Below are 26,884 nucleotides of genomic sequence, written 5' to 3'. Positions count from 1 at the left end.
TTGCATTATTCTCTTTCTAGTCCCAACACTTTCATTTAATAAACCTATTTATATCATTAGCCTGTAAGAATTTGTTTTAAATATTCTAAAACTTGCCTACTTGAATAATAGGAATTTAATCATTTGAATGGTTTCATGCAGCTTTAAAAGATTCTCTTTCTAGTCCCAACTCTTTCATTTAATTTTCCCATTTATATGTTAAGCGTGTAACAATTTGTTTTAAATATTCTATAACTTGCCTACTTGAATAATATGAATTCAATCATTTGAATGATTTCATGCAGCTTTACAATAATCTGTTTCTAGTCCCAAACCTTTCATTTAATTAACCCATTTTTATCTTTGCCTGTAACAATTTGTTTTAAATATTCTAAAACTTGCCTACTTGAATAATATGAATTCAATCATTTGAATGGTTTCATGCAGCTTTACAAGATTCTCTTTCTAGCCCCAACACTTTCATTTAATTAACTTATTTATATCATTAGCCTGTAAGAATTTGTTTTTAATATTCTAAAACTTGCCTACTTGAATAATATGATTACAATCATTTGAATGATTTCATGCAGCTTTGCAATATTCTCTTTCTAGTCCCAACACTTTCATTTAATAAACCTATTTATATCATTAGCCTGTAAGAATTTGTTTTAAATATTCTAAAACTTGCCTACTTGAATAATAGGAATTCAATCATTTGAATGGTTTCATGCAGCTTTACAAGATTCTCTTTCTAGTCCCAACTCTTTTATTTAATTAACTTATTTATATAATTAGCCTGTAACAATTTGTTTTAAATATTCTAAAACTTGCCTACTTGAATAATATGAATACAATCATTTGAATGGTTTCATGCAGCTTTACAAGATTCTCTTTCTAGTCCCAACACTTTCATTTAATAAACCTATTTATATCATTAGCCTGTAAGAATTTGTTTTAAATATTCTAAAACTTGCTTACTTGAATTATAGGAATTTAATCATTTGAATGGTTTCATGCAGCTTTAAAAGATTCTCTTTCTAGTCCCAACTCTTTCATTTAATTTTCCCATTTATATCTTAAGCGTGTAACAATTTGTTTTAAATATTCTAAAAATTGCCTACTTGAATAATATGAATTCAATCATTTGAATGGTTTCATGTAGCTTTACAAGATTCTCTTTCTAGTCCCAATGCTTTCATTTAATTAACTTATTTATATAATTAGCCTGTAACAATTTGTTTTAAATATTCTAAAACTTGCCTACTTGAATAATATGAATACAATCATTTGAATGGTTTCATGCAGCTTTACAAGATTATCTTTCTAGTCCCCACAATTTCATTTAATAAACTTATTTATATCATTAGCCTGTAAGAATTTGTTCTAAATATTCTAAAACTTGCCTACTTGAATAATAGGAATTCAATCATTTGAATGGTTTCATGCAGCTTTACAAGATTCTCTTTCTAGTCCCAACTCTTTTATTTAATTAACCCATTTATATCTTTGCCTGTAACAATTTGTTTTAAATATTCTAAAACTTGCCTACTTGAATAATATGAATTCAATCATTTGAATGGTTTCATGCAGCTTTACAAGATTCTCTTTCTAGTCCCAACCCTTTCATTTAACTAACTTAATTATATCATTAGCCTGTAACAATTTGTTTTAAATATTCTAAAACTTGCCTACTTGAATAATATGAAGTCAATCATTTGAATGATTTCATGCAGCTTTGCAATAATCTGTTTCTAGTCCCAAACCTTTCATTTAATTAACCCATTTTTATCTTTGCCTGTAACAATTTGTTTTAAATATTCTAAAACTTGCCTACTTGAATAATATGAATTCAATCATTTGAATGGTTTCATGCAGCTTTACAAGATTCTCTTTCTAGCCCCAACACTTTCATTTAATTAACTTATTTATATCATTAGCCTGTAAGAATTTGTTTTTAATATTCTAAAACTTGCCTACTTGAATAATATGATTACAATCATTTGAATGATTTCATGCAGCTTTGCAATATTCTCTTTCTAGTCCCAACACTTTCATTTAATAAACCTATTTATATCATTAGCCTGTAAGAATTTGTTTTAAATATTCTAAAACTTGCCTACTTGAATAATAGGAATTCAATCATTTGAATGGTTTCATGCAGCTTTACAAGATTCTCTTTCTAGTCCCAACTCTTTTATTTAATTAACCCATTTATATCTTTGCCTGTAACAATTTGTTTTAAATATTCTAACACTTGCCAACTTGAATAATATGAATTCAATCATTTGAAAGGTTACATGCAGCTTTACAAGATTCTCTTTCTAGTTCCAACACTTTCATTTAATTAACTTATTTATATCATTAGCCTGTAAGAATTTGTTTTTAATATTCTAAAACTTGCCTACTTGAATAATATGATTACAATCATTTGAATGATTTCATGCAGCTTTGCAATATTCTCTTTCTAGTCCCAACACTTTCATTTAATAAACCTATTTATATCATTAGCCTGTAAGAATTTGTTTTAAATATTCTAAAACTTGCCTACTTGAATAATATGAATTCAATCATTTGAATGGTTTCATGTAGCTTTACAAGATTCTCTTTCTAGTCCCAATGCTTTCATTTAATTAACTTATTTATATAATTAGCCTGTAACAATTTGTTTTAAATATTCTAAAACTTGCCTACTTGAATAATATGAATACAATCATTTGAATGGTTTCATGCAGCTTTACAAGATTCTCTTTCTAGTCCCAACACTTTCATTTAATTATCCCATTAATATCGTTAGCCTGTAACAATTTGTTGTAAATATTCTAAAACTTGCCTACTTGAATAATATGAATTCAATCATTTGAATGGTTTCATGCAGCTTTACAAGATTCTCTTTCTAGTCCTAACAATTTCATTTAATAAACCTATTTATATCATTAGCCTGTAAGAATTTGTTTTAAATATTCTAAAACTTGCCTACTTGAATAATAGGAATTCAATCATTTGAATGGTTTCATGCAGCTTTACAAGATTCTCTTTCTAGTCCCAACTCTTTTATTTAATTAACACATTTATATCTCTGCCTGTAACAATTTGTTTTAAATATTCTAAAACTTGCCAACTTGAATAATATGAATTCAATCATTTGAAAGGTTTCATGCAGCTTTACAAGATTCTCTTTCTAGTCCCAACACTTTCATTTAATTAACTTATTTATATCATTAGCCTGTAAGAATTTGTTTTTAATATTCTAAAACTTGCCTACTTGAATAATATGATTACAATCATTTGAATGATTTCATGCAGCTTTGCATTATTCTCTTTCTAGTCCCAACACTTTCATTTAATAAACCTATTTATATCATTAGCCTGTAAGAATTTGTTTTAAATATTCTAAAACTTGCCTACTTGAATAATAGGAATTTAATCATTTGAATGGTTTCATGCAGCTTTAAAAGATTCTCTTTCTAGTCCCAACTCTTTCATTTAATTTTCCCATTTATATGTTAAGCGTGTAACAATTTGTTTTAAATATTCTATAACTTGCCTACTTGAATAATATGAATTCAATCATTTGAATGATTTCATGCAGCTTTACAATAATCTGTTTCTAGTCCCAAACCTTTCATTTAATTAACCCATTTTTATCTTTGCCTGTAACAATTTGTTTTAAATATTCTAAAACTTGCCTACTTGAATAATATGAATTCAATCATTTGAATGGTTTCATGCAGCTTTACAAGATTCTCTTTCTAGCCCCAACACTTTCATTTAATTAACTTATTTATATCATTAGCCTGTAAGAATTTGTTTTTAATATTCTAAAACTTGCCTACTTGAATAATATGATTACAATCATTTGAATGATTTCATGCAGCTTTGCAATATTCTCTTTCTAGTCCCCACAATTTCATTTAATAAACTTATTTATATCATTAGCCTGTAAGAATTTGTTCTAAATATTCTAAAACTTGCCTACTTGAATAATAGGAATTCAATCATTTGAATGGTTTCATGCAGCTTTACAAGATTCTCTTTCTAGTCCCAACTCTTTTATTTAATTAACCCATTTATATCTTTGCCTGTAACAATTTGTTTTAAATATTCTAAAACTTGCCTACTTGAATAATATGAATTCAATCATTTGAATGGTTTCATGCAGCTTTACAAGATTCTCTTTCTAGTCCCAACCCTTTCATTTAACTAACTTAATTATATCATTAGCCTGTAACAATTTGTTTTAAATATTCTAAAACTTGCCTACTTGAATAATATGAAGTCAATCATTTGAATGATTTCATGCAGCTTTGCAATATTCTCTTTCTAGTCCGAACCCTTTCATTTAACTAACCCATTTATATCAGTAGCCTGTAAGAATTTGTTTTAAATATTCTAAAACTTGCCTACTTGAATAATAGGAATTCAATCATTAAAATGGTTTCATGCAGCTTTACAAGATTCTCTTTCTAGTCCCAACACTTTCGTTTAATTAACTTATTTATATCATTAACCTGTAAGAATTTGTTTTAAATATTCTAAAACTTGCCTACTTGAATAATATGAATACAATCATTTGAATGGTTTCATGCAGCTTTACATGATTCTCTTTCAAGTCCCAACTCTTTCATTTAAATATCCCATTTATATCGTTAGCCTGTAACAATTTGTTTTAAATATTCTAATACTTGCCTACTTGAATAATATAAATTCAATCATTTGAATGGTTTCATGCAGCTTTACAAGATTCTCTTTCTAGTCCCAACACTTTCATTTAATTAACTTATTTATATCATAAGCCTGTAAGAATTTGTTTTTAATATTCTAAAACTTGCCTACTTCAATAATATGAATTCAATCATTTGAATGGTTTCATGCAGCTTTACAAGATTCTCTTTCTAGTCCCCACAATTTCATTTAATAAACCTATTTATATCATTAGCCTGTAAGAATTTGTTTTAAATATTCTAAAACTTGCCTACTTGAATAATATGAATTCAATCATTTGAATGGTTTCATGCAGCTTTACAAGATTCTCTTTCTAGTCCCCACAATTTCATTTAATAAACCTATTTATATCATTAGCCTGTAAGAATTTGTTTTAAATATTCTAAAACTTACCTACTTGAATAATAGGAATTCAATCATTTGAATGGTTTCATGCAGCTTTACAAGATTCTCTTTCTAGTCCCAACTCTTTTATTAAATTAACCCATTTATATCTTTGCCTGTAACAATTTGTTTTAAATATTCTAAAACTTGCCTACTTGAATAATATGAATTCAATCATTTGAATGGTTTCATGCAGCTTTACAAGATTCTCTTTCTAGTCCCAACACTTTCATTTAATTAACTTATTTATATCATAAGCCTGTAAGAATTTGTTTTTAATATTCTAAAACTTGCCTACTTCAATAATATGAATTCAATCATTTGAATGGTTTCATGCAGCTTTACAAGATTCTCTTTCTAGTCCCCACAATTTCATTTAATAAACCTATTTATATCATTAGCCTGTAAGAATTTGTTTTAAATATTCTAAAACTTACCTACTTGAATAATAGGAATTCAATCATTTGAATGGTTTCATGCAGCTTTACAAGATTCTCTTTCTAGTCCCAACTCTTTTATTTAATTAACACATTTATATCTCTGCCTGTAACAATTTGTTTTAAATATTCTAAAACTTGCCAACTTGAATAATATGAATTCAATCATTTGAAAGGTTTCATGCAGCTTTACAAGATTCTCTTTCTAGTCCCAACACTTTCATTTAATTAACTTATTTATATCATTAGCCTGTAAGAATTTGTTTTTAATATTCTAAAACTTGCCTACTTGAATAATATGATTACAATCATTTGAATGATTTCATGCAGCTTTGCATTATTCTCTTTCTAGTCCCAACACTTTCATTTAATAAACCTATTTATATCATTAGCCTGTAAGAATTTGTTTTAAATATTCTAAAACTTGCCTACTTGAATAATAGGAATTTAATCATTTGAATGGTTTCATGCAGCTTTAAAAGATTCTCTTTCTAGTCCCAACTCTTTCATTTAATTTTCCCATTTATATGTTAAGCGTGTAACAATTTGTTTTAAATATTCTATAACTTGCCTACTTGAATAATATGAATTCAATCATTTGAATGATTTCATGCAGCTTTACAATAATCTGTTTCTAGTCCCAAACCTTTCATTTAATTAACCCATTTTTATCTTTGCCTGTAACAATTTGTTTTAAATATTCTAAAACTTGCCTACTTGAATAATATGAATTCAATCATTTGAATGGTTTCATGCAGCTTTACAAGATTCTCTTTCTAGCCCCAACACTTTCATTTAATTAACTTATTTATATCATTAGCCTGTAAGAATTTGTTTTTAATATTCTAAAACTTGCCTACTTGAATAATATGATTACAATCATTTGAATGATTTCATGCAGCTTTGCAATATTCTCTTTCTAGTCCCCACAATTTCATTTAATAAACTTATTTATATCATTAGCCTGTAAGAATTTGTTCTAAATATTCTAAAACTTGCCTACTTGAATAATAGGAATTCAATCATTTGAATGGTTTCATGCAGCTTTACAAGATTCTCTTTCTAGTCCCAACTCTTTTATTTAATTAACCCATTTATATCTTTGCCTGTAACAATTTGTTTTAAATATTCTAAAACTTGCCTACTTGAATAATATGAATTCAATCATTTGAATGGTTTCATGCAGCTTTACAAGATTCTCTTTCTAGTCCCAACCCTTTCATTTAACTAACTTAATTATATCATTAGCCTGTAACAATTTGTTTTAAATATTCTAAAACTTGCCTACTTGAATAATATGAAGTCAATCATTTGAATGATTTCATGCAGCTTTGCAATATTCTCTTTCTAGTCCGAACCCTTTCATTTAACTAACCCATTTATATCAGTAGCCTGTAAGAATTTGTTTTAAATATTCTAAAACTTGCCTACTTGAATAATAGGAATTCAATCATTAAAATGGTTTCATGCAGCTTTACAAGATTCTCTTTCTAGTCCCAACACTTTCGTTTAATTAACTTATTTATATCATTAACCTGTAAGAATTTGTTTTAAATATTCTAAAACTTGCCTACTTGAATAATATGAATACAATCATTTGAATGGTTTCATGCAGCTTTACATGATTCTCTTTCAAGTCCCAACTCTTTCATTTAAATATCCCATTTATATCGTTAGCCTGTAACAATTTGTTTTAAATATTCTAATACTTGCCTACTTGAATAATATAAATTCAATCATTTGAATGGTTTCATGCAGCTTTACAAGATTCTCTTTCTAGTCCCAACACTTTCATTTAATTAACTTATTTATATCATAAGCCTGTAAGAATTTGTTTTTAATATTCTAAAACTTGCCTACTTCAATAATATGAATTCAATCATTTGAATGGTTTCATGCAGCTTTACAAGATTCTCTTTCTAGTCCCCACAATTTCATTTAATAAACCTATTTATATCATTAGCCTGTAAGAATTTGTTTTAAATATTCTAAAACTTGCCTACTTGAATAATATGAATTCAATCATTTGAATGGTTTCATGCAGCTTTACAAGATTCTCTTTCTAGTCCCCACAATTTCATTTAATAAACCTATTTATATCATTAGCCTGTAAGAATTTGTTTTAAATATTCTAAAACTTACCTACTTGAATAATAGGAATTCAATCATTTGAATGGTTTCATGCAGCTTTACAAGATTCTCTTTCTAGTCCCAACTCTTTTATTAAATTAACCCATTTATATCTTTGCCTGAAACAATTTGTTTTAAATATTCTAAAACTTGCCTACTTGAATAATATGAATTCAATCATTTGAATGGTTTCATGCAGCTTTACAAGATTCTCTTTCTAGTCCGAACTCTTTCATTTAACTAACATAATTATATCATTAGCCTGTAACAATTTGTTTTAAATATTCTAAAACTTGCCTACTTGAATAATATGAAGTCAATCATTTGAATGATTTCATGCAGCTTTGCAATATTCTCTTTCTAGTCCGAACCCTTTCATTTAACTAACCCATTTATATCAGTAGCCTGTAAGAATTTGTTTTAAATATTCTAAAACTTGCCTACTTGAATAATAGGAATTCAATCATTTGAATGGTTTCATGCAGCTTTACAAGATTCTCTTTCTAGTTCCAACTCTTTTATTTAATTAACCCATTTATATCTTTGCCTGTAACAATTTGTTTTAAATATTCTAAAACTTGCCTACTTGAATAAATGAATACAATGATTTGAATGGTTTCATGCAGCTTTACATGATTCTCTTTCTAGTCCCAACTCTTTCATTTAAATATCTCATTTATATCGTTAGCCTGTAACAATTTGTTTTAAATATTCTAATACTTGCCTACTTGAATAATATGATTACAATCATTTGAATGATTTCATGCAGCTTTGCAATATTCTCTTTCTAGTCCCAACACTTTCATTTAATAAACCTATTTATATCATTAGCCTGTAAGAATTTGTTTTAAATATTCTAAAACTTGCCTACTTGAATAATATGAATTCAATCATTTGAATGGTTTCATGTAGCTTTACAAGATTCTCTTTCTAGTCCCAATGCTTTCATTTAATTAACTTATTTATATAATTAGCCTGTAACAATTTGTTTTAAATATTCTAAAACTTGCCTACTTGAATAATATGAATACAATCATTTGAATGGTTTCATGCAGCTTTACAAGATTCTCTTTCTAGTCCCAACACTTTCATTTAATTATCCCATTAATATCGTTAGCCTGTAACAATTTGTTGTAAATATTCTAAAACTTGCCTACTTGAATAATATGAATTCAATCATTTGAATGGTTTCATGCAGCTTTACAAGATTCTCTTTCTAGTCCTAACAATTTCATTTAATAAACCTATTTATATCATTAGCCTGTAAGAATTTGTTTTAAATATTCTAAAACTTGCCTACTTGAATAATAGGAATTCAATCATTTGAATGGTTTCATGCAGCTTTACAAGATTCTCTTTCTAGTCCCAACTCTTTTATTTAATTAACACATTTATATCTCTGCCTGTAACAATTTGTTTTAAATATTCTAAAACTTGCCAACTTGAATAATATGAATTCAATCATTTGAAAGGTTTCATGCAGCTTTACAAGATTCTCTTTCTAGTCCCAACACTTTCATTTAATTAACTTATTTATATCATTAGCCTGTAAGAATTTGTTTTTAATATTCTAAAACTTGCCTACTTGAATAATATGATTACAATCATTTGAATGATTTCATGCAGCTTTGCATTATTCTCTTTCTAGTCCCAACACTTTCATTTAATAAACCTATTTATATCATTAGCCTGTAAGAATTTGTTTTAAATATTCTAAAACTTGCCTACTTGAATAATAGGAATTTAATCATTTGAATGGTTTCATGCAGCTTTAAAAGATTCTCTTTCTAGTCCCAACTCTTTCATTTAATTTTCCCATTTATATGTTAAGCGTGTAACAATTTGTTTTAAATATTCTATAACTTGCCTACTTGAATAATATGAATTCAATCATTTGAATGATTTCATGCAGCTTTACAATAATCTGTTTCTAGTCCCAAACCTTTCATTTAATTAACCCATTTTTATCTTTGCCTGTAACAATTTGTTTTAAATATTCTAAAACTTGCCTACTTGAATAATATGAATTCAATCATTTGAATGGTTTCATGCAGCTTTACAAGATTCTCTTTCTAGCCCCAACACTTTCATTTAATTAACTTATTTATATCATTAGCCTGTAAGAATTTGTTTTTAATATTCTAAAACTTGCCTACTTGAATAATATGATTACAATCATTTGAATGATTTCATGCAGCTTTGCAATATTCTCTTTCTAGTCCCCACAATTTCATTTAATAAACTTATTTATATCATTAGCCTGTAAGAATTTGTTCTAAATATTCTAAAACTTGCCTACTTGAATAATAGGAATTCAATCATTTGAATGGTTTCATGCAGCTTTACAAGATTCTCTTTCTAGTCCGAACTCTTTCATTTAACTAACATAATTATATCATTAGCCTGTAACAATTTGTTTTAAATATTCTAAAACTTGCCTACTTGAATAATATGAAGTCAATCATTTGAATGATTTCATGCAGCTTTGCAATATTCTCTTTCTAGTCCGAACCCTTTCATTTAACTAACCCATTTATATCAGTAGCCTGTAAGAATTTGTTTTAAATATTCTAAAACTTGCCTACTTGAATAATAGGAATTCAATCATTTGAATGGTTTCATGCAGCTTTACAAGATTCTCTTTCTAGTTCCAACTCTTTTATTTAATTAACCCATTTATATCTTTGCCTGTAACAATTTGTTTTAAATATTCTAAAACTTGCCTACTTGAATAATATGAATACAATGATTTGAATGGTTTCATGCAGCTTTACATGATTCTCTTTCTAGTCCCAACTCTTTCATTTAAATATCTCATTTATATCGTTAGCCTGTAACAATTTGTTTTAAATATTCTAATACTTGCCTACTTGAATAATATGAATACAATCATTTGAATGGTTTCATGTAGCTTTACAAGATTCTCTTTCTAGTCCCAACTCTTTCATTTAATTATCCCATTTATATCGTTAGCCTGTAACAATTTGTTTTAAATATTCTAAAACTTGCCTACTTGAATAATATGAATTCAATCATTTGAATGGTTTCATGCAGCTTTACAAGATTCTCTTTCTAGTCCCAACAATTTCATTTAATAAACCTATTTATATCATTAGCCTGTAAGAATTTGTTTTAAATATTCTAAAACTTGCCAACTTGAATAATATGAATTCAATCATTTGAAAGGTTTCATGCAGCTTTACAAGATTCTCTTTCTAGTCCCAACACTTTCATTTAATTAACTTATTTATATCATTAGCCTGTAAAAATTTGTTTTTAATATTCTAAAACTTGCCTACTTGAATAATATGATTACAATCATTTGAATGATTTCATGCAGCTTTGCATTATTCTCTTTCTAGTCCCAACACTTTCATTTAATTATCCCATTAATATCGTTAGCCTGTAACAATTTGTTGTAAATATTCTAAAACTTGCCTACTTGAATAATATGAATTCAATCATTTGAATGGTTTCATGCAGCTTTACAAGATTCTCTTTCTAGTCCTAACAATTTCATTTAATAAACCTATTTATATCATTAGCCTGTAAGAATTTGTTTTAAATATTCTAAAACTTGCCTACTTGAATAATAGGAATTCAATCATTTGAATGGTTTCATGCAGCTTTACAAGATTCTCTTTCTAGTCCCAACTCTTTTATTTAATTAACACATTTATATCTCTGCCTGTAACAATTTGTTTTAAATATTCTAAAACTTGCCAACTTGAATAATATGAATTCAATCATTTGAAAGGTTTCATGCAGCTTTACAAGATTCTCTTTCTAGTCCCAACACTTTCATTTAATTAACTTATTTATATCATTAGCCTGTAAGAATTTGTTTTTAATATTCTAAAACTTGCCTACTTGAATAATATGATTACAATCATTTGAATGATTTCATGCAGCTTTGCATTATTCTCTTTCTAGTCCCAACACTTTCATTTAATAAACCTATTTATATCATTAGCCTGTAAGAATTTGTTTTAAATATTCTAAAACTTGCCTACTTGAATAATAGGAATTTAATCATTTGAATGGTTTCATGCAGCTTTAAAAGATTCTCTTTCTAGTCCCAACTCTTTCATTTAATTTTCCCATTTATATGTTAAGCGTGTAACAATTTGTTTTAAATATTCTATAACTTGCCTACTTGAATAATATGAATTCAATCATTTGAATGATTTCATGCAGCTTTACAATAATCTGTTTCTAGTCCCAAACCTTTCATTTAATTAACCCATTTTTATCTTTGCCTGTAACAATTTGTTTTAAATATTCTAAAACTTGCCTACTTGAATAATATGAATTCAATCATTTGAATGGTTTCATGCAGCTTTACAAGATTCTCTTTCTAGCCCCAACACTTTCATTTAATTAACTTATTTATATCATTAGCCTGTAAGAATTTGTTTTTAATATTCTAAAACTTGCCTACTTGAATAATATGATTACAATCATTTGAATGATTTCATGCAGCTTTGCAATATTCTCTTTCTAGTCCCAACACTTTCATTTAATAAACCTATTTATATCATTAGCCTGTAAGAATTTGTTTTAAATATTCTAAAACTTGCCTACTTGAATAATAGGAATTCAATCATTTGAATGGTTTCATGCAGCTTTACAAGATTCTCTTTCTAGTCCCAACTCTTTTATTTAATTAACCCATTTATATCTTTGCCTGTAACAATTTGTTTTAAATATTCTAAAACTTGCCAACTTGAATAATATGAATTCAATCATTTGAAAGGTTACATGCAGCTTTACAAGATTCTCTTTCTAGTTCCAACACTTTCATTTAATTAACTTATTTATATCATTAGCCTGTAAGAATTTGTTTTTAATATTCTAAAACTTGCCTACTTGAATAATATGATTACAATCATTTGAATGATTTCATGCAGCTTTGCAATATTCTCTTTCTAGTCCCAACACTTTCATTTAATAAACCTATTTATATCATTAGCCTGTAAGAATTTGTTTTAAATATTCTAAAACTTGCCTACTTGAATAATATGAATTCAATCATTTGAATGGTTTCATGTAGCTTTACAAGATTCTCTTTCTAGTCCCAATGCTTTCATTTAATTAACTTATTTATATAATTAGCCTGTAACAATTTGTTTTAAATATTCTAAAACTTGCCTACTTGAATAATATGAATACAATCATTTGAATGGTTTCATGCAGCTTTACAAGATTCTCTTTCTAGTCCCAACACTTTCATTTAATTATCCCATTAATATCGTTAGCCTGTAACAATTTGTTGTAAATATTCTAAAACTTGCCTACTTGAATAATATGAATTCAATCATTTGAATGGTTTCATGCAGCTTTACAAGATTCTCTTTCTAGTCCTAACAATTTCATTTAATAAACCTATTTATATCATTAGCCTGTAAGAATTTGTTTTAAATATTCTAAAACTTGCCTACTTGAATAATAGGAATTCAATCATTTGAATGGTTTCATGCAGCTTTACAAGATTCTCTTTCTAGTCCCAACTCTTTTATTTAATTAACACATTTATATCTCTGCCTGTAACAATTTGTTTTAAATATTCTAAAACTTGCCAACTTGAATAATATGAATTCAATCATTTGAAAGGTTTCATGCAGCTTTACAAGATTCTCTTTCTAGTCCCAACACTTTCATTTAATTAACTTATTTATATCATTAGCCTGTAAGAATTTGTTTTTAATATTCTAAAACTTGCCTACTTGAATAATATGATTACAATCATTTGAATGATTTCATGCAGCTTTGCATTATTCTCTTTCTAGTCCCAACACTTTCATTTAATAAACCTATTTATATCATTAGCCTGTAAGAATTTGTTTTAAATATTCTAAAACTTGCCTACTTGAATAATAGGAATTTAATCATTTGAATGGTTTCATGCAGCTTTAAAAGATTCTCTTTCTAGTCCCAACTCTTTCATTTAATTTTCCCATTTATATGTTAAGCGTGTAACAATTTGTTTTAAATATTCTATAACTTGCCTACTTGAATAATATGAATTCAATCATTTGAATGATTTCATGCAGCTTTACAATAATCTGTTTCTAGTCCCAAACCTTTCATTTAATTAACCCATTTTTATCTTTGCCTGTAACAATTTGTTTTAAATATTCTAAAACTTGCCTACTTGAATAATATGAATTCAATCATTTGAATGGTTTCATGCAGCTTTACAAGATTCTCTTTCTAGCCCCAACACTTTCATTTAATTAACTTATTTATATCATTAGCCTGTAAGAATTTGTTTTTAATATTCTAAAACTTGCCTACTTGAATAATATGATTACAATCATTTGAATGATTTCATGCAGCTTTGCAATATTCTCTTTCTAGTCCCCACAATTTCATTTAATAAACTTATTTATATCATTAGCCTGTAAGAATTTGTTCTAAATATTCTAAAACTTGCCTACTTGAATAATAGGAATTCAATCATTTGAATGGTTTCATGCAGCTTTACAAGATTCTCTTTCTAGTCCCAACTCTTTTATTTAATTAACCCATTTATATCTTTGCCTGTAACAATTTGTTTTAAATATTCTAAAACTTGCCTACTTGAATAATATGAATTCAATCATTTGAATGGTTTCATGCAGCTTTACAAGATTCTCTTTCTAGTCCCAACCCTTTCATTTAACTAACTTAATTATATCATTAGCCTGTAACAATTTGTTTTAAATATTCTAAAACTTGCCTACTTGAATAATATGAAGTCAATCATTTGAATGATTTCATGCAGCTTTGCAATATTCTCTTTCTAGTCCGAACCCTTTCATTTAACTAACCCATTTATATCAGTAGCCTGTAAGAATTTGTTTTAAATATTCTAAAACTTGCCTACTTGAATAATAGGAATTCAATCATTAAAATGGTTTCATGCAGCTTTACAAGATTCTCTTTCTAGTCCCAACACTTTCGTTTAATTAACTTATTTATATCATTAACCTGTAAGAATTTGTTTTAAATATTCTAAAACTTGCCTACTTGAATAATATGAATACAATCATTTGAATGGTTTCATGCAGCTTTACATGATTCTCTTTCAAGTCCCAACTCTTTCATTTAAATATCCCATTTATATCGTTAGCCTGTAACAATTTGTTTTAAATATTCTAATACTTGCCTACTTGAATAATATAAATTCAATCATTTGAATGGTTTCATGCAGCTTTACAAGATTCTCTTTCTAGTCCCAACACTTTCATTTAATTAACTTATTTATATCATAAGCCTGTAAGAATTTGTTTTTAATATTCTAAAACTTGCCTACTTCAATAATATGAATTCAATCATTTGAATGGTTTCATGCAGCTTTACAAGATTCTCTTTCTAGTCCCCACAATTTCATTTAATAAACCTATTTATATCATTAGCCTGTAAGAATTTGTTTTAAATATTCTAAAACTTGCCTACTTGAATAATATGAATTCAATCATTTGAATGGTTTCATGCAGCTTTACAAGATTCTCTTTCTAGTCCCCACAATTTCATTTAATAAACCTATTTATATCATTAGCCTGTAAGAATTTGTTTTAAATATTCTAAAACTTACCTACTTGAATAATAGGAATTCAATCATTTGAATGGTTTCATGCAGCTTTACAAGATTCTCTTTCTAGTCCCAACTCTTTTATTAAATTAACCCATTTATATCTTTGCCTGTAACAATTTGTTTTAAATATTCTAAAACTTGCCTACTTGAATAATATGAATTCAATCATTTGAATGGTTTCATGCAGCTTTACAAGATTCTCTTTCTAGTCCGAACTCTTTCATTTAACTAACATAATTATATCATTAGCCTGTAACAATTTGTTTTAAATATTCTAAAACTTGCCTACTTGAATAATATGAAGTCAATCATTTGAATGATTTCATGCAGCTTTGCAATATTCTCTTTCTAGTCCGAACCCTTTCATTTAACTAACCCATTTATATCAGTAGCCTGTAAGAATTTGTTTTAAATATTCTAAAACTTGCCTACTTGAATAATAGGAATTCAATCATTTGAATGGTTTCATGCAGCTTTACAAGATTCTCTTTCTAGTTCCAACTCTTTTATTTAATTAACCCATTTATATCTTTGCCTGTAACAATTTGTTTTAAATATTCTAAAACTTGCCTACTTGAATAAATGAATACAATGATTTGAATGGTTTCATGCAGCTTTACATGATTCTCTTTCTAGTCCCAACTCTTTCATTTAAATATCTCATTTATATCGTTAGCCTGTAACAATTTGTTTTAAATATTCTAATACTTGCCTACTTGAATAATATGAATTCAATCATTTGAATGGTTTCATGCAGCTTTACAAGATTCTCTTTCTAGTCCGAACCCTTTCATTTAACTAACCCATTTATATCAGTAGCCTGTAAGAATTTGTTTTAAATATTCTAAAACTTGCCTACTTGAATAATATGAATTCAATCATTTGAATGGTTTCATGCAGCTTTACAAGATTCTCTTTCTAGTCCCCACAATTTCATTTAATAAACCTATTTATATCATTAGCCTGTAAGAATTTGTTTTAAATATTCTAAAACTTGCCTACTTGAATAATAGGAATTCAATCATTTGAATGGTTTCATGCAGCTTTACAAGATTCTCTTTCTAGTCCCAACTCTTTTATTAAATTAACCCATTTATATCTTTGCCTGTAACAATTTGTTTTAAATATTCTAAAACTTGCCTACTTGAATAATATGAATTCAATCATTTGAATGGTTTCATGCAGCTTTACAAGATTCTCTTTCTAGTCCGAACTCTTTCATTTAACTAACATAATTATATCATTAGCCTGTAACAATTTGTTTTAAATATTCTAAAACTTGCCTACTTGAATAATATGAAGTCAATCATTTGAATGATTTCATGCAGCTTTGCAATATTCTCTTTCTAGTCCGAACCCTTTCATTTAACTAACCCATTTATATCAGTAGCCTGTAAGAATTTGTTTTAAATATTCTAAAACTTGCCTACTTGAATAATAGGAATTCAATCATTTGAATGGTTTCATGCAGCTTTACAAGATTCTCTTTCTAGTTCCAACTCTTTTATTTAATTAACCCATTTATATCTTTGCCTGTAACAATTTGTTTTAAATATTCTAAAACTTGCCTACTTGAATAATATGAATACAATGATTTGAATGGTTTCATGCAGCTTTACATGATTCTCTTTCTAGTCCCAACTCTTTCATTTAAATATCTCATTTATATCGTTAGCCTGTAACAATTTGTTTTAAATATTCTAATACTTGCCTACTTGAATAATATGAATACAATCATTTGAATGGTTTCATGTAGCTTTACAAGATTCTCTTTCTAGTCCCAACTCTTTCATTTAATTATCCCATTTATATCGTTAGCCTGTAACAATTTGTTTTAAATATTCTAAAACTTGCCTACTTGAATAATATGAATTCAATCATTTGAATGGTTTCATGCAGCTTTACAAGATTCTCTTTCTAGTCCCAACAATTTCATTTAATAAACCTATTTATATCATTAGCCTGTAAGAATTTGTTTTAAATATTCTAAAACTTGCCAACTTGAATAATATGAATTCAATCATTTGAAAGGTTTCATGCAGCTTTACAAGATTCTCTTTCTAGTCCCAACACTTTCATTTAATTAACTTATTTATATCATTAGCCTGTAAAAATTTGTTTTTAATATTCTAAAACTTGCCTACTTGAATAATATGATTACAATCATTTGAATGATTTCATGCAGCTTTGCATTATTCTCTTTCTAGTCCCAACACTTTCATTTAATTATCCCATTAATATCGTTAGCCTGTAACAATTTGTTGTAAATATTCTAAAACTTGCCTACTTGAATAATATGAATTCAATCATTTGAATGGTTTCATGCAGCTTTACAAGATTCTCTTTCTAGTCCTAACAATTTCATTTAATAAACCTATTTATATCATTAGCCTGTAAGAATTTGTTTTAAATATTCTAAAACTTGCCTACTTGAATAATATGAATTCCATCATTTGAATGGTTTCATGCAGCTTTACAAGATTCTCTTTCTAGTCCCAACCCTTTCATTTAACTAACTTAATTATATCATTAGCCTGTAACAATTTGTTTTAAATATTCTAAAACTTGCCTACTTGAATAATATGAAGTCAATCATTTGAATGATTTCATGCAGCTTTGCAATATTCTCTTTCTAGTCCGAACCCTTTCATTTAACTAACCCATTTATATCAGTAGCCTGTAAGAATTTGTTTTAAATATTCTAAAACTTGCCTACTTGAATAATAGGAATTCAATCATTAAAATGGTTTCATGCAGCTTTACAAGATTCTCTTTCTAGTCCCAACACTTTCGTTTAATTAACTTATTTATATCATTAACCTGTAAGAATTTGTTTTAAATATTCTAAAACTTGCCTACTTGAATAATATGAATACAATCATTTGAATGGTTTCATGCAGCTTTACATGATTCTCTTTCAAGTCCCAACTCTTTCATTTAAATATCCCATTTATATCGTTAGCCTGTAACAATTTGTTTTAAATATTCTAATACTTGCCTACTTGAATAATATAAATTCAATCATTTGAATGGTTTCATGCAGCTTTACAAGATTCTCTTTCTAGTCCCAACACTTTCATTTAATTAACTTATTTATATCATAAGCCTGTAAGAATTTGTTTTTAATATTCTAAAACTTGCCTACTTCAATAATATGAATTCAATCATTTGAATGGTTTCATGCAGCTTTACAAGATTCTCTTTCTAGTCCCCACAATTTCATTTAATAAACCTATTTATATCATTAGCCTGTAAGAATTTGTTTTAAATATTCTAAAACTTGCCTACTTGAATAATATGAATTCAATCATTTGAATGGTTTCATGCAGCTTTACAAGATTCTCTTTCTAGTCCCCACAATTTCATTTAATAAACCTATTTATATCATTAGCCTGTAAGAATTTGTTTTAAATATTCTAAAACTTGCCTACTTGAATAATAGGAATTCAATCATTTGAATGGTTTCATGCAGCTTTACAAGATTCTCTTTCTAGTTCCAACTCTTTTATTTAATTAACCCATTTATATCTTTGCCTGTAACAATTTGTTTTAAATATTCTAAAACTTGCCTACTTGAATAAATGAATACAATGATTTGAATGGTTTCATGCAGCTTTACATGATTCTCTTTCTAGTCCCAACTCTTTCATTTAAATATCTCATTTATATCGTTAGCCTGTAACAATTTGTTTTAAATATTCTAAAACTTGCCTACTTGAATAATAGGAATTCAATCATTTGAATGGTTTCATGCAGCTTTACAAGATTCTCTTTCTAGTCCCAACTCTTTTATTAAATTAACCCATTTATATCTTTGCCTGTAACAATTTGTTTTAAATATTCTAAAACTTGCCTACTTGAATAATATGAATTCAATCATTTGAATGGTTTCATGCAGCTTTACAAGATTCTCTTTCTAGTCCGAACTCTTTCATTTAACTAACATAATTATATCATTAGCCTGTAACAATTTGTTTTAAATATTCTAAAACTTGCCTACTTGAATAATATGAAGTCAATCATTTGAATGATTTCATGCAGCTTTGCAATATTCTCTTTCTAGTCCGAACCCTTTCATTTAACTAACCCATTTATATCAGTAGCCTGTAAGAATTTGTTTTAAATATTCTAAAACTTGCCTACTTGAATAATAGGAATTCAATCATTTGAATGGTTTCATGCAGCTTTACAAGATTCTCTTTCTAGTTCCAACTCTTTTATTTAATTAACCCATTTATATCTTTGCCTGTAACAATTTGTTTTAAATATTCTAAAACTTGCCTACTTGAATAATATGAATACAATGATTTGAATGGTTTCATGCAGCTTTACATGATTCTCTTTCTAGTCCCAACTCTTTCATTTAAATATCTCATTTATATCGTTAGCCTGTAACAATTTGTTTTAAATATTCTAATACTTGCCTACTTGAATAATATGAATACAATCATTTGAATGGTTTCATGTAGCTTTACAAGATTCTCTTTCTAGTCCCAACTCTTTCATTTAATTATCCCATTTATATCGTTAGCCTGTAACAATTTGTTTTAAATATTCTAAAACTTGCCTACTTGAATAATATGAATACAATCATTTGAATGGTTTCATGCAGCTTTACAAGATTCTCTTTCTAGTCCCAACACTTTCATTTAATTATCCCATTAATATCGTTAGCCTGTAACAATTTGTTGTAAATATTCTAAAACTTGCCTACTTGAATAATATGAATTCAATCATTTGAATGGTTTCATGCAGCTTTACAAGATTCTCTTTCTAGTCCTAACAATTTCATTTAATAAACCTATTTATATCATTAGCCTGTAAGAATTTGTTTTAAATATTCTAAAACTTGCCTACTTGAATAATAGGAATTCAATCATTTGAATGGTTTCATGCAGCTTTACAAGATTCTCTTTCTAGTCCCAACTCTTTTATTTAATTAACACATTTATATCTCTGCCTGTAACAATTTGTTTTAAATATTCTAAAACTTGCCAACTTGAATAATATGAATTCAATCATTTGAAAGGTTTCATGCAGCTTTACAAGATTCTCTTTCTAGTCCCAACACTTTCATTTAATTAACTTATTTATATCATTAGCCTGTAAGAATTTGTTTTTAATATTCTAAAACTTGCCTACTTGAATAATATGATTACAATCATTTGAATGATTTCATGCAGCTTTGCATTATTCTCTTTCTAGTCCCAACACTTTCATTTAATAAACCTATTTATATCATTAGCCTGTAAGAATTTGTTTTAAATATTCTAAAACTTGCCTACTTGAATAATAGGAATTTAATCATTTGAATGGTTTCATGCAGCTTTAAAAGATTCTCTTTCTAGTCCCAACTCTTTCATTTAATTTTCCCATTTATATGTTAAGCGTGTAACAATTTGTTTTAAATATTCTATAACTTGCCTACTTGAATAATATGAATTCAATCATTTGAATGATTTCATGCAGCTTTACAATAATCTGTTTCTAGTCCCAAACCTTTCATTTAATTAACCCATTTTTATCTTTGCCTGTAACAATTTGTTTTAAATATTCTAAAACTTGCCTACTTGAATAATATGAATTCAATCATTTGAATGGTTTCATGCAGCTTTACAAGATTCTCTTTCTAGCCCCAACACTTTCATTTAATTAACTTATTTATATCATTAGCCTGTAAGAATTTGTTTTTAATATTCTAAAACTTGCCTACTTGAATAATATGATTACAATCATTTGAATGATTTCATGCAGCTTTGCAATATTCTCTTTCTAGTCCCAACACTTTCATTTAATAAACCTATTTATATCATTAGCCTGTAAGAATTTGTTTTAAATATTCTAAAACTTGCCTACTTGAATAATAGGAATTCAATCATTTGAATGGTTTCATGCAGCTTTACAAGATTCTCTTTCTAGTCCCAACTCTTTTATTTAATTAACCCATTTATATCTTTGCCTGTAACAATTTGTTTTAAATATTCTAAAACTTGCCAACTTGAATAATATGAATTCAATCATTTGTAAGGTTACATGCAGCTTTACAAGATTCTCTTTCTAGTTCCAACACTTTCATTTAATTAACTTATTTATATCATTAGCCTGTAAGAATTTGTTTTTAATATTCTAAAACTTGCCTACTTGAATAATATGATTACAATCATTTGAATGATTTCATGCAGCTTTGCAATATTCTCTTTCTAGTCCCAACACTTTCATTTAATAAACCTATTTATATCATTAGCCTGTAAGAATTTGTTTTAAATATTCTAAAACTTGCCTACTTGAATAATATGAATTCAATCATTTGAATGGTTTCATGTAGCTTTACAAGATTCTCTTTCTAGTCCCAATGCTTTCATTTAATTAACTTATTTATATAATTAGCCTGTAACAATTTGTTTTAAATATTCTAAAACTTGCCTACTTGAATAATATGAATACAATCATTTGAATGGTTTCATGCAGCTTTACAAGATTCTCTTTCTAGTCCCAACACTTTCATTTAATAAACCTATTTATATCATTAGCCTGTAAGAATTTGTTTTAAATATTCTAAAACTTGCTTACTTGAATTATAGGAATTTAATCATTTGAATGGTTTAATGCAGCTTTAAAAGATTCTCTTTCTAGTCCCAACTCTTTCATTTAATTTTCCCATTTATATCTTAAGCGTGTAACAATTTGTTTTAAATATTCTAAAAATTGCCTACTTGAATAATATGAATTCAATCATTTGAATGGTTTCATGTAGCTTTACAAGATTCTCTTTCTAGTCCCAATGCTTTCATTTAATTAACTTATTTATATAATTAGCCTGTAACAATTTGTTTTAAATATTCTAAAACTTGCCTACTTGAATAATATGAATACAATCATTTGAATGGTTTCATGCAGCTTTACAAGATTCTCTTTCTAGTCCCCACAATTTCATTTAATAAACTTATTTATATCATTAGCCTGTAAGAATTTGTTCTAAATATTCTAAAACTTGCCTACTTGAATAATAGGAATTCAATCATTTGAATGGTTTCATGCAGCTTTACAAGATTCTCTTTCTAGTCCCAACTCTTTTATTTAATTAACCCATTTATATCTTTGCCTGTAACAATTTGTTTTAAATATTCTAAAACTTGCCTACTTGAATAATATGAATTCAATCATTTGAATGGTTTCATGCAGCTTTACAAGATTCTCTTTCTAGTCCGAACCCTTTCATTTAACTAACTTAATTATATCATTAGCCTGTAAGAATTTGTTTTAAATATTCTAAAACTTGCCTACTTGAATAATAGGAATTCAATCATTAAAATGGTTTCATGCAGCTTTACAAGATTCTCTTTCTAGTCCCAACACTTTCGTTTAATTAACTTATTTATATCATTAACCTGTAAGAATTTGTTTTAAATATTCTAAAACTTGCCTACTTGAATAATATGAATACAATCATTTGAATGGTTTCATGCAGCTTTACATGATTCTCTTTCAAGTCCCAACTCTTTCATTTAAATATCCCATTTATATCGTTAGCCTGTAACAATTTGTTTTAAATATTCTAATACTTGCCTACTTGAATAATATAAATTCAATCATTTGAATGGTTTCATGCAGCTTTACAAGATTCTCTTTCTAGTCCCAACACTTTCATTTAATTAACTTATTTATATCATAAGCCTGTAAGAATTTGTTTTTAATATTCTAAAACTTGCCTACTTCAATAATATGAATTCAATCATTTGAATGGTTTCATGCAGCTTTACAAGATTCTCTTTCTAGTCCCCACAATTTCATTTAATAAACCTATTTATATCATTAGCCTGTAAGAATTTGTTTTAAATATTCTAAAACTTGCCTACTTGAATAATATGAATTCAATCATTTGAATGGTTTCATGCAGCTTTACAAGATTCTCTTTCTAGTCCCCACAATTTCATTTAATAAACCTATTTATATCATTAGCCTGTAAGAATTTGTTTTAAATATTCTAAAACTTACCTACTTGAATAATAGGAATTCAATCATTTGAATGGTTTCATGCAGCTTTACAAGATTCTCTTTCTAGTCCCAACTCTTTTATTAAATTAACCCATTTATATCTTTGCCTGTAACAATTTGTTTTAAATATTCTAAAACTTGCCTACTTGAATAATATGAATTCAATCATTTGAATGGTTTCATGCAGCTTTACAAGATTCTCTTTCTAGTCCGAACTCTTTCATTTAACTAACATAATTATATCATTAGCCTGTAACAATTTGTTTTAAATATTCTAAAACTTGCCTACTTGAATAATATGAAGTCAATCATTTGAATGATTTCATGCAGCTTTGCAATATTCTCTTTCTAGTCCGAACCCTTTCATTTAACTAACCCATTTATATCAGTAGCCTGTAAGAATTTGTTTTAAATATTCTAAAACTTGCCTACTTGAATAATAGGAATTCAATCATTTGAATGGTTTCATGCAGCTTTACAAGATTCTCTTTCTAGTTCCAACTCTTTTATTTAATTAACCCATTTATATCTTTGCCTGTAACAATTTGTTTTAAATATTCTAAAACATGCCTACTTGAATAAATGAATACAATGATTTGAATGGTTTCATGCAGCTTTACATGATTCTCTTTCTAGTCCCAACTCTTTCATTTAAATATCTCATTTATATCGTTAGCCTGTAACAATTTGTTTTAAATATTCTAATACTTGCCTACTTGAATAATATGAATTCAATCATTTGAATGGTTTCATGCAGCTTTACAAGATTCTCTTTCTAGTCCCAACAATTTCATTTAATAAACCTATTTATATCATTAGCCTGTAAGAATTTGTTTTAAATATTCTAAAACTTGCCAACTTGAATAATATGAATTCAATCATTTGAAAGGTTTCATGCAGCTTTACAAGATTCTCTTTCTAGTCCCAACACTTTCATTTAATTAACTTATTTATATCATTAGCCTGTAAAAATTTGTTTTTAATATTCTAAAACTTGCCTACTTGAATAATATGATTACAATCATTTGAATGATTTCATGCAGCTTTGCATTATTCTCTTTCTAGTCCCAACACTTTCATTTAATTATCCCATTAATATCGTTAGCCTGTAACAATTTGTTGTAAATATTCTAAAACTTGCCTACTTGAATAATATGAATTCAATCATTTGAATGGTTTCATGCAGCTTTACAAGATTCTCTTTCTAGTCCTAACAATTTCATTTAATAAACCTATTTATATCATTAGCCTGTAAGAATTTGTTTTAAATATTCTAAAACTTGCCTACTTGAATAATAGGAATTTAATCATTTGAATGGTTTCATGCAGCTTTAAAAGATTCTCTTTCTAGTCCCAACTCTTTCATTTAATTTTCCCATTTATATGTTAAGCGTGTAACAATTTGTTTTAAATATTCTATAACTTGCCTACTTGAATAATATGAATTCAATCATTTGAATGATTTCATGCAGCTTTACAATATTCTGTTTCTAGTCCCAAACCTTTCATTTAATTAACCCATTTTTATCTTTGCCTGTAACAATTTGTTTTAAATATTCTAAAACTTGCCTACTTGAATAATATGAATTCAATCATTTGAATGGTTTCATGCAGCTTTACAAGATTCTCTTTCTAGTCCCAACACTTTCATTTAATTAACTTATTTATATCATTAGCCTGTAAGAATTTGTTTTTAATATTCTAAAACTTGCCTACTTGAATAATATGATTACAATCATTTGAATGATTTCATGCAGCTTTGCAATATTCTCTTTCTAGTCCCAACACTTTCATTTAATAAACCTATTTATATCATTAGCCTGTAAGAATTTGTTTTAAATATTCTAAAACTTGCCTACTTGAATAATAGGAATTCAATCATTTGAATGGTTTCATGCAGCTTTACAAGATTCTCTTTCTAGTCCCAACTCTTTTATTTAATTAACCCATTTATATCTTTGCCTGTAACAATTTGTTTTAAATATTCTAAAACTTGCCAACTTGAATAATATGAATTCAATCATTTGAAAGGTTACATGCAGCTTTACAAGATTCTCTTTCTAGTTCCAACACTTTCATTTAATTAACTTATTTATATCATTAGCCTGTAAGAATTTGTTTTTAATATTCTAAAACTTGCCTACTTGAATAATATGATTACAATCATTTGAATAATTTCATGCAGCTTTGCAATATTCTCTTTCTAGTCCCAACACTTTCATTTAATAAACCTATTTATATCATTAGCCTGTAAGAATTTGTTTTAAATATTCTAAAACTTGCCTACTTGAATAATATGAATTCAATCATTTGAATGGTTTCATGTAGCTTTACAAGATTCTCTTTCTAGTCCCAATGCTTTCATTTAATTAACTTATTTATATAATTAGCCTGTAACAATTTGTTTTAAATATTCTAAAACTTGCCTACTTGAATAATATGAATACAATCATTTGAATGGTTTCATGCAGCTTTACAAGATTCTCTTTCTAGTCCCAACACTTTCATTTAATAAACCTATTTATATCATTAGCCTGTAAGAATTTGTTTTAAATATTCTAAAACTTGCCTACTTGAATTATAGGAATTTAATCATTTGAATGGTTTCATGCAGCTTTAAAAGATTCTCTTTCTAGTCCCAACTCTTTCATTTAATTTTCCCATTTATATCTTAAGCGTGTAACAATTTGTTTTAAATATTCTAAAAATTGCCTACTTGAATAATATGAATTCAATCATTTGAATGGTTTCATGTAGCTTTACAAGATTCTCTTTCTAGTCCCAATGCTTTCATTTAATTAACTTATTTATATAATTAGCCTGTAACAATTTGTTTTAAATATTCTAAAACTTGCCTACTTGAATAATATGAATACAATCATTTGAATGGTTTCATGCAGCTTTACAAGATTCTCTTTCTAGTCCCCACAATTTTATTTAATAAACCTATTTATATCATTAGCCTGTAAGAATTTGTTCTAAATATTCTAAAACTTGCCTACTTGAATAATAGGAATTCAATCATTTGAATGGTTTCATGCAGCTTTACAAGATTCTCTTTCTAGTCCCAACTCTTTTATTTAATTAACCCATTTATATTTTTGCCTGTAACAATTTGTTTTAAATATTATAAAACTTGCCTACTTGAATAAATGAATACAATGATTTGAATGGTTTCATGCAGCTTTACATGATTCTCTTTCTAGTCCCAACTCTTTCATTTAAATATCTCATTTATATCGTTAGCCTGTAACAATTTGTTTTAAATATTCTAATACTTGCCTACTTGAATAATATGAATTCAATCATTTGAATGGTTTCATGCAGCTTTACAAGATTCTCTTTCTAGTCCCAACAATTTCATTTAATAAACCTATTTATATCATTAGCCTGTAAGAATTTGTTTTAAATATTCTAAAACTTGCCAACTTGAATAATATGAATTCAATCATTTGAAAGGTGTCATGCAGCTTTACAAGATTCTCTTTCTAGTCCCAACACTTTCATTTAATTAACTTATTTATATCATTAGCCTGTAAAAATTTGTTTTTAATATTCTAAAACTTGCCTACTTGAATAATATGATTACAATCATTTGAATGATTTCATGCAGCTTTGCATTATTCTCTTTCTAGTCCCAACACTTTCATTTAATTAT

This window comes from Lycorma delicatula, chromosome 3 (assembly GCF_047948215.1).
Source record: "Lycorma delicatula isolate Av1 chromosome 3, ASM4794821v1, whole genome shotgun sequence".
Taxonomy (NCBI): Eukaryota; Metazoa; Arthropoda; class Insecta; order Hemiptera; family Fulgoridae; genus Lycorma; species Lycorma delicatula.
Note: the sequence above shows the minus strand (reverse complement) of the source record.